This window comes from Corvus moneduloides, chromosome Z, assembly GCF_009650955.1.
Source record: "Corvus moneduloides isolate bCorMon1 chromosome Z, bCorMon1.pri, whole genome shotgun sequence".
NCBI lineage: Eukaryota > Metazoa > Chordata > Aves > Passeriformes > Corvidae > Corvus > Corvus moneduloides.
The window spans coordinates 46,788,450-46,798,419 of NC_045511.1; positions in this window are offsets into that span (position 1 = coordinate 46,788,450).

The window sequence follows — 9,970 nt, forward strand, 5'->3', positions numbered from 1 at the left end:
ATGTACCTAGATAGTGGCAGTAACCTCTGTCTTTACAAACATCTCTGTGCGTTATACTCACCTACATTTCAGTGTGTTACATTATTTTACAAAACTGGCCTGCTTCTTAAAGACATAATTAAATTGAAATACCTTTCATTATGGTGATTAAGGACCATTGGGAAGTAAAATCTTGTACTTTACTTGAAATAGAAGTATTCACTATTTCCTTGAGAAATGTAGACAATGCCCACTGAGTCTCAGATACGCTGTGCTATGCTAATAGTGTATGAGGATCAGATTTCTTTTTCTTAAACAATTAATACCTTATCCTTAGAGAAATACAGGTTCTAAGTTGGTTTGGACACGCTGTCATGCACGAGTCTTTTGAAAATCTCCGGGGTTAAATCATTTAAATCAGATGTCATTTCTACAGAAACCTGTACCATGGAGAATAGACCCACCTTAGGCTCTTTTGTTCCAAAGCCAAATGCTCTCCACTTGGACTAAATCAGATGTTCCCCTGATTATAAAGACTAGCAATAGTAAATTGATAAATTTCACTGCATATGCATTAGTAACCCCAGTGGATGTAGTTGAAAAGCTGGTTTAAAGCAGTTACCACTTTCATTTTAAATTGCTGAGCAAAAGCCAGTTGTCTAAAAGCCAGAGATGGGTCAGTATTACAAATTTAGTGCATTGTTTGCAGAACTGCTCCAGAAAGCTGCGTAGTCTGAAAATATTCATGACATAGCCAGAAAACAGGCAGTAAACACTTTTGGTGCTTGTTGAATTGAAGGGCTGAACTGCTGTTATTTTCTTAATTGCCTAAATTGTTAGCAGACCAGAGGTTAGTGGTGTTTATGTTTTGAATACAATCCAATCCAATATAAACACTAGCATTAAAAAAAAAAAACAAAAAAAAAAAAAAAAAAAGTAGTCTTAACTGGTTTTTGGGGAAAAAAAATAAGTTGATACAGAAAAAAAGATAATATTGATATAGAAATTCATCAAACAATATGTTGAATTACTCCTACAGAATGCACGCTCACCTTTTGAAAGTTTTATGCACAATCCAGAAATGTACTGGTCTCTGACTTTTGATGATAATGGTAGAAGTTTGATTTCTAAATACCTTGTAAACTTCTGTCTGTGGATAAGTAAGAATGTAACACCTGGACTACTACACTGTGAATTAGAAAGAGAAACATTAAACCTGCTGTCCAAGGTGTCTGTTTCTTTAGTCTTAAGGGCATTTTCATTTTTCTTGTCTTTTGTCAGTATATTAAAGGTCTTCCAGAAATTTATCTTGCGGAAAAATGCTAGCACCCTTTCACAATACCTAGACAAAATCAATATGTTGCTATGTGTGTGCTAAAGTGCATCAAACATCACAATGCTTGAGCAGGAGCTCAAATGATCTAAATAAATACACAGACCTCTGTTTTCTAGCTTTTCTTTGGTTTTTACTCTTGCAGTTTGAAGGTACTCTAACATAAATTTAAACATACACTAAATGTTAGATGCATTAAATGAGTTGACACCAGAAGTTGGTGTCCCAATGAACATGACATCAGGGTCACAGGAGACAGTTCATAGGAGGAAACAAGCCCCGCCTTCTGCTCTGGTGTGTGGCAAATTCCTCGGTGGTAACCCATGAGCTTCTGAGGGGCAACCTGGGAAGGAAACAGGAAAGGCAAAGGCTGCTGGAAAACCACAGCCACAGCTCACAAGGGAATAACCCCCCTGCAGCAGGATGCCCACCATCACCTGGAGGCTCCCATTGGGACACATCCAGTGGCTGCCTCCAGAGGCTGATGAAGGGCTGAAATGTTGCAGTTGTGGTGGAAATCTGCTCTTGGGATGGTGACCACGTGGAGACACATGGCTGTCCCAAAATAGCTTCCAAGGGTGGTGAACAGACTGCACACCTCCCAAATGCACGTGTTTGCCAGGGGTCCCCTGTCAGGCATCTGACAGATATTTCCAGAAAAGGACTCTAGTGTTGTTCTCTGCATCATATAGCTCTTGCTATGAATGACATCTTCTAAATTTAGGGGGTTTATTTCTTTAACAGAAAAATATTTAGATTTTATCTTACTTGGTGTTTTTTCTATTTTACTTTGCCAGCAGAGGACAAGCCTTTTAGATGTTAGAGGACAAACCTGACCTCAGTAAAGTATAAATTTGTTACGGCAAATAAAAAGGGTCATTAGTTTAATATGGATAATTTTTATTTCTTTTGATTGAGTACAGTTCACAGCAGACATAAAATTATTTACTTCAGGTCAATCTTTCTGCTGGCTTAGGAAGCTGCAAATGTGCCAAGTATCTTCCTCCATCTTGACCAAGCGGTATCAGAGTTTTAATTTTTGGGTATATATTCAGCTTCTCTTGTCTACCAGCATTTTCTGCGTGTAGCGGGATAACTCTGATTTAATCAGCACCTTTTCTGGCTGGTGTTCTGTTGACTTTAAAACAGTTGATCTAGTAAATCCAGCTAGAAACTGTGCAATAAAGGACTCTTCTACCTACAGCAGTGCATCTGCAGCAGAATGTGCTACAGACAAGCACAGATTTGCCAGGAATTCTATGTAAAGACCCAGCTGCTGAAGCCTGAGGGGTTACACTAATTTTACTTTCTTTCTGGTTAGTTAGAGGTAGTTTAATGTTCTGGGGAATGAATAGACTGCTGCCACAAAGAGAGCTGATTATAGAGGCAGATGCCATGTCAATGAGACAAAAAAAGCTATTTAAGTGGTGATTCAAATGTTGTGATATGGGAGAATATACAGGAAGGCCTAATCCAACACCTTCTGGACTCAGGGATGGTCCTTTCATGGCTCTACTGAAACAGAGCCTTGGGTACAAGTAATAGCTGGAAAGTGTTTGAAAACATTACTTTGACAAACAACAATAATATTATAATCCCTTCTTTCTCATAGGAGGCTTTCCTTTATAAAATTGTGACTTCACTGCTCACTAAATGTACCTGTGATTTTGCATATTCTGTGCAAATAAATTCATGGGGCCTTACTGGAAATATGTAATATCAGCTTTAGACCTGCCCATACAAAGACTAAGCCTGAGCAAAAGCTAGGGTTTGTAAAGCTGCTTGAAATGAAAGGTATTTGCAAATGCAAATTACTATTATGATGGTAATTTCTTTCCTGATCATGCATGATACTTTTTATCTTAGAAAATTTCACTTCTTCATAAAAAGTGTATAGCTATCCCATTTATTAGAACAGGAGAAGATAACATAAATATAAATGAAGTTTTCTTTCAGATACCTGGACCTGAATGCCAAACAGCATGCAGTTCTCTCCCGTTCTTATTGGGAGGACACTTTAAAATGAACCTGAAAATACAATAAATAAGCAACTGCTAGGAGTATAACTGCATTAGAACTTTAGTCTTGCAACATTTCTGAATCTTGACACCTCTTTAGAAGGGCAGTTTCATGACATAGCTTTGAAATTACACACAGGGAAGCCAAGAGTGCTCCAGACATGGTCTCACCAGTTAGAGCTGCCTCTGAGGTTCCAGATTGTGCTGGAATGCCTCTTTGATAATAAAGGATCACCATCTTACTGCTTAAAATCAAAGAGATATATACTGTGTTTCCAATGCACCTTTAATATCATGTAAGTACTGTGAAATTACTGCCTGCCATGGAAAAAGTCACAGAGGTAGAAAGACGTCATCTTCTGAAAGTTCTGAAATTTCCTGAGTCATCAGTTTCTGGTGATTCTGAAATGGTAGTGAAGCTGTAGGAGCAGGCTGGGTGTTTGCTGTGCCCAGAGGTTGTGACTGCATGGCTGTCAGAGGGCTGGCAGTGCAGTTTGTCTCTGAGAGCCCACAGGTCATGCCCATGAGAGCAAGTTGTCAGGTACTGCCCTGCAATTTCACCTACACCTGTTCTGAACAGGCTTACAGCACCATCAAGAACATTTCACAGGCCCAGGGTGGCTACATATTTACTCATCGCTAGATATATTTGTTTTGTACAGCAAAAGGGAAGAACTAAAAACTAATTTTCTCAGAAAAGAAACATCCTCGGCCAACGGGGAAACCACGGTTGCTTGCCACAAGAGAAAATCCAAAGCATGTATTTAGTGTTTGCGTGTTTTCCTACATCTCTGTCCAGAAGAGGACTTTTTCTGAAACGGTGTAGGGGTTGCTGAGTATGGCTTGGGCCAGATTGAAAGGCTGATGTTCTTATCTGGCAAAAGGAAAGGTGGTTAGGAGTCTCACGGAAGGATCTTGCAGGAATTTGTGCACCGTAGAGCTGTAGACTTTGACAGTAAAATACATAACAGGAAAATCTGATTAAGTGCTTTGGGTGAATGTATACTCTAGTAGGCCTAGAAGGTTGATTATCAGTAGGAGTGTTATTAGTGATGTTAGGATTAAAAATCATATGTGTCCTCCCTTGTATAGTGAGATCATTACTGTTCTGTAATTAAGTAGAAGAATTGCAGTTGGAGGGTAAAAAAGGTGTTTGGCAGTTCACCAGTTGTCATCGGTGTTGTGGGAAGTAGTAGGGCAGGAAATATTACTGAAAGAAGGATTAGGGGGATTCCTAGGAGGGATGGGCTTGTGAATTGGTCAAAGTTCATGGTCAGGTTCAAGGGGTATTTTTTGCAGTTGTGAGGGTTTTGTTAGAGGGGGAATTGTTAGGGGTGAATGATGGGAGTTTGGGTTGAATGATTAATGAGAAGGTCAGTCATGTTGTTAATAGAATGAACAGACCAGCTAGGAAAGCCCACATGGGGTGAATATGTGTGTGCAAATATGTGTTACACATTCAACCAGTGTCAGTTCCTTTTTCACGGGGATCCAGCTTTGTATTGATTTTTTCCAGGATCTCTTAATTTTGTGGTATTACTATCATTATGTGCTGTTACTGTTCTATGTGCTATTATTAATATCGTAGCATTATTAGGACTATGGTACTGTTATTACACGGTAATATTCCAACACCTGATATTTAGTAAACCATAGGTGCATTTATGGTCTAAAATAGGAACACATGCAGCTAATCAATATGCTCCCTGCAGACCTGCTACTCTAAGCTTCCTACTCTGAAGCCAAAATGAGGAGGACCATGGGGTACAAATGAAGATGCTCTTGACTTGATTCCTGATTTTGTTTACATCCCATATGCATTCCCTTTTTATGCATCTAAAAGGCAGGACAGAAGTCCTGCAATTTGTCAGGTGAGAGAATGAAATACCACTAGGCTACAAAGCCCAGCTTTGCAGAAAATTAGCTTTGCGTCAGTACAAAAGCATCAGATAGAATGCTTATCAGATAGAATGTTCACCCACCAGCATCATTGCTCAATTTGCTTTGCTTTGGTCATATCATATCATTTACCAAGCTTATCTAGTGAGTGAAACAAGTGGTTGGCATAAAGTGTTGCCCAAGCAGAAAATGAACTGCAGTCAGTTATCAGGGAACACAAGTAAGTTACTGGATTTGTTCGTATCATCTTAAAGCAAAATAAATTATCTACATTTAATTTCTTGTGAGGTGACCTGACAGAGTCCATATCACACTCAAATTAAGAGATACAGTATTATTTAAACTCACAAAACATTGCAAACATAGACATAAATAAAGAAAAATAAACTCCAGAAACACATACTGCAGTGACTAAACACTCTAGATTATGTGTTTTCTATACGGAAAATTCAAAAAAAGTGGTTGTTGGAAAGAAAGTCAGCAGTGTAGAGGAAGAGGCCTACATGAAGTTTTTTGAGCAGTCAAAAGTTACATGTCAGTTTGATTTTGAACCTGCAAGATTGCTATCTTACTGAATTTGGTGCCATTTGATTTAGCTGGCTATGGTTTACTCTTTCAGCTGTTTTCTCATTCATAGACATCAATATGTGGCTTGGGTGACCCATTGCAATGTGACAAAATTATTTTCTAGTTTATCTCAATTTTGAGTGTTGCTTGCTTTATTTTATCACAAGGGATTTAAAAGTCATCAGAAGACGGGTTGAAAAGCACCTGGATTTCTGTGGGGTTGGGGTCATGTCCACCCAGTCCCTTACAGAGCTTAGAGAAGAGCCCCAGCTCTTTTCACGCCACAGCCATTGGGCCTTAGGACTTAAGACAGTCACCATCCCAACTTCTCAAAGGTCATGAGGCTCCTGGGTTTTCTGTGCTTTCCCAAAAAAGTCTTACGGTTTCCTATCCAGGATACACACTGCAAAACTCAGGGATCAAAATTATGCTGGGCCAATTTTGCTTTCTGCTCATTCCAGGGTAGGTCTCACCCCAACCACAATGTAGATCAGACTGATGGTCTCTGTCCATTACGGATGGTAGCAGGGCCATCTGGGGACTCTTTCAGCAGCTTCAAGACTTCAGGGAAGAACTCTCTCTGCAGGGAGCAAGAATGTCGAGGCAAAGGCAGTGACAAGCTCTCTGTACTGGAGGTGCCAGTACAGAGAGCTGTACATTGGTGCTGGTGTACAGAGAGGTGTACATTGCTGCTGGTGACACTGCTGAGCCAGGGCGGAGCAGCCACAGTGCAGAGTGGTGCCCTACATGTATTTATTTACATTTTTCATACCAGATTTCTTACTGTGCATGAATCACTTTTCAGTGGTTTGGCCTACTGAAAGAAATCAAAGGTCCTCATTTTCTCCGAGGGCAGGATGCCTCTTAACATTAGTACTGCTGCTGCAGATTCCTGTTTGGTTTATATGACAAGCTGGTCTCTTAAATGTACCAAGGACAGAAAGTTTAGAAATTCGAGGATTCCCTAGCAAAAAAATCCTCCTTCCTTGTTCCTCAGTGTATACTCAAGAAATAAATGGGATGCAGATTTGGGAAGAGAACCAATGTTGCAACCACCTGGCTTATTTGGTGAAGAAAGCTGCTCCATTCTCAGCAGTCCAGGCTAGTGCAGTTTGCCCCCACAGACCCTCTCTCAAGCAATCAATTTCACTCTAGCATCAGTCCTGTGAATGTGAACAAGTTATCATAGTAGCATAGAATGGTTTGGGTTGGAAAAGACCTTAAAGATCATCTTCTTCAACCCACCTGTGATGGGCAGGGACACTTTCCACTAGACCAGGCTGCTCCAAGTTCTATCCAACCTGTCTTTGAACAATTCCAGGCATGAGGTACCCACAGCTTTACTGGGCATCCTGTTCTGGTGCCTCACTTCTCTACAGTATGCATCTGTTATATAGATCATATAGGCAACACACAATCCCCATCCTCTACCTGTACAGTTCATAGATTTTAGAGCTACAATTATGCTAATTAGATCTGCTTTCAGGTGAGATTTTGAGATAAAGCAAGGCAAGCAATTTCACCTTTAATCTGCTATATCTATCCTAACACTTTTAATTGAATTGGTTGCAATGTGTATTTGTAAGAAAATCAGCTGTGACAAAGAGTTTTAGTAGTAAGTAATCCACTTTCCCTTTTTCTTTTTAGTGGACTGGGGGGAGGCATTTTCCATTGGAATTTGATCATTGTTTAATTTAATCTGATGGGTTTTGTCTCTTCCCTGGATTAATCATTATTTGCCTCTCTATCATTTCATTTAAGACCAGGTTTCTGCAAATGGAAACTGGTGACTCAGAAGGATTGTTCTGGGACTTTCTCTTTAGACTCTACAGAAAGCATCACGATGGCATTTCCAGAGATTTCCCTGAATAAACACAGTGTACTAGCTCCATGTCCCGCTCAGTGTGCCTGGGCTTTATTGCTCTGTGTGCGTATGTATCTTTCTGCCTGCCTCTGAACCAAGCTTATTTATGTAAAGGCTACTTGTGCAAATGAAAATGCTGTTGTTCCAAAGAACACAGGCAAGCAGTCAAACAGCATATTGAGTTTCTAGTTGGCATAAAACCAAGGCCTTGGTGCTTTGCACAAAGAGTCCCCAGCTTGTGAGTGCGCAGTTTGACAGAAAGCAGAGACAGAGTCTGTCATCAAAAAGATTTTGCATAGTTTGGAGTCTCAATTACAAGAAACCCCCAAAAAGGTGTATACATGGGTATATCTATCTTTGTATCATGAATTTCTGCTGTCAGTACTCTAAATAATTAACATTTGAAAACAAAAGTCTAAAGGACTAACACAACAATAATAAGCAGAGACAAGCAGTGCCCTGAAGTGTCGCGAGGTAACGGAGTGGGAAACATATGCAATGAAACATCTACAATGCTTGAAAACACCATATGTTGCTTTGCCAAGAACTCTAGCTGTGCCACTTAACTGTGCTGAGCATTAGTCATGAAGCAAGCCACCCTGCTGGGAGGGAATTGGAGTTAATGATCCTGCCTTTAAAGAGGCTTCACAATGCAGGAACCCTCTCCAATCACAAGCCTGCAGTCTTCTTTTGCAGCGGGGGCCATCATCCTTGTTGGGACTTCTACTGGGGTGTATCCGATGAAAATAAAGTTTGCAAGCCTAGTTAAAATGTGATTTCTAATGCAGTTCTAGAATATTACTACTCCACAAGCCTTGGGGTATTAAAACCCCTTGACACCTTTTGGAAACAAAAGACCGGGCCTAGTGGCTGGTAGGTCCCTCCCAGCCCACCTTCCTACATCATGGGCAAGGACACACCTAGGAATCCAGGTGGGAAGTTTTACCAGTGCCTGCCACTACACTGACTTGATTCATACTGATTTTTTTCACCACTAGGCAAAAGTTGCCATTGCAAAGTGGCTCCAGATCTGCTCTGCAAGGAATATTGGTTCTCAGCAACGTTCAGAAAATGGAGGGAAGAGGCGAATTGTTCATAAAATGGTAAGGGACTAAGCAGTGAATGCCATTATCCCACTGTATGTTTAGCTACGATATATCTCCATCTTGGACACTGTATTTTGTTTGAAATAGTTCACAAAAAGTCAAAGAATTGAGAAATCCCAGGAAAAAAGGCAAAATTTCTGAAGATAGAGAAGAGCTTTCCTATGAAAAAAATTTGAACAATTTAAGACTCCTCAGACTGGAAAGGGGCAGAACCCAACTGTGCTGATTTTACAGAAAAAAAACCTTTAGAAACCCCCAACTTTATTAACTGTAAAATGTTGAGTGATTTGAAGGAGATGGCTGTTTTTCATGGACTCTTCCAGCACAATACCTCAGGAACACTGACTGAAATAAACATAGGAAGATCCTGACAAGCACAAGAGGTGGGTCTTCACAAATGACAATTAAATTGAATTACTCCTTGCTCCAAGACAAGGGATAAATGAGAAAAGGGGTTTTTTTTAGGTAAATGATAAAAAAATTTGGATTTTCAAAATAACTCAATACATTGATGGGAAAAGTCCATCTAGGTTTACTAAACACAAGGAAACCACCACGACAAATTAGAGTGACTCATCAAGTTTTTCTAGGTCTTCCCTGCCCTTTTATCCAGACTAAAGGAGTCTCATTAAAAGTTGTCTGGTCAGATTTTATAAGACTATTTAAACCAGCTTTTCTGTTAATAATATCAGTGCCCTTAGAGCTAGTCAGTAATCTGTCCACTCCTATGAAAATATTTATGACTTGCAAAATGCTTAAAATTGCTAGGCAAATATTCGTAACTGAATGGAAAGAATTTGAATTTGTCTGTGGAATGGTTAGTAAGATTAGTAAATTGATCTGTGCACCTAAGTGTAGCTTTGAGGGTGGAGGTTTTGATCAGGGTCACACATGATTGTGCAAATGCTTATGAAAACTGGTTTTAAAATGCACTGGATTGGCTTTCTGTCCAAACTATGCACATGGTCTAATTCATTATCTTTTGAGCTTAATCAGATGCATTCCCAAAGCAAAAGCAACTTCAGCTTCAGAATGGGAAGGGAAGAGAATATTCCCATGCAAGTCCTGACTTCTTAGAAAAGCAGGAGCACCATTAAGAAGCCTGTGGAGATAACAAGCTTTCTGCTTTCCCTTTCCACTTCTACCTGATCCTGACCAGGATGTTCCTGCTTGAGGTTACTCCTGCAGTCTTGTTCATGTCTTA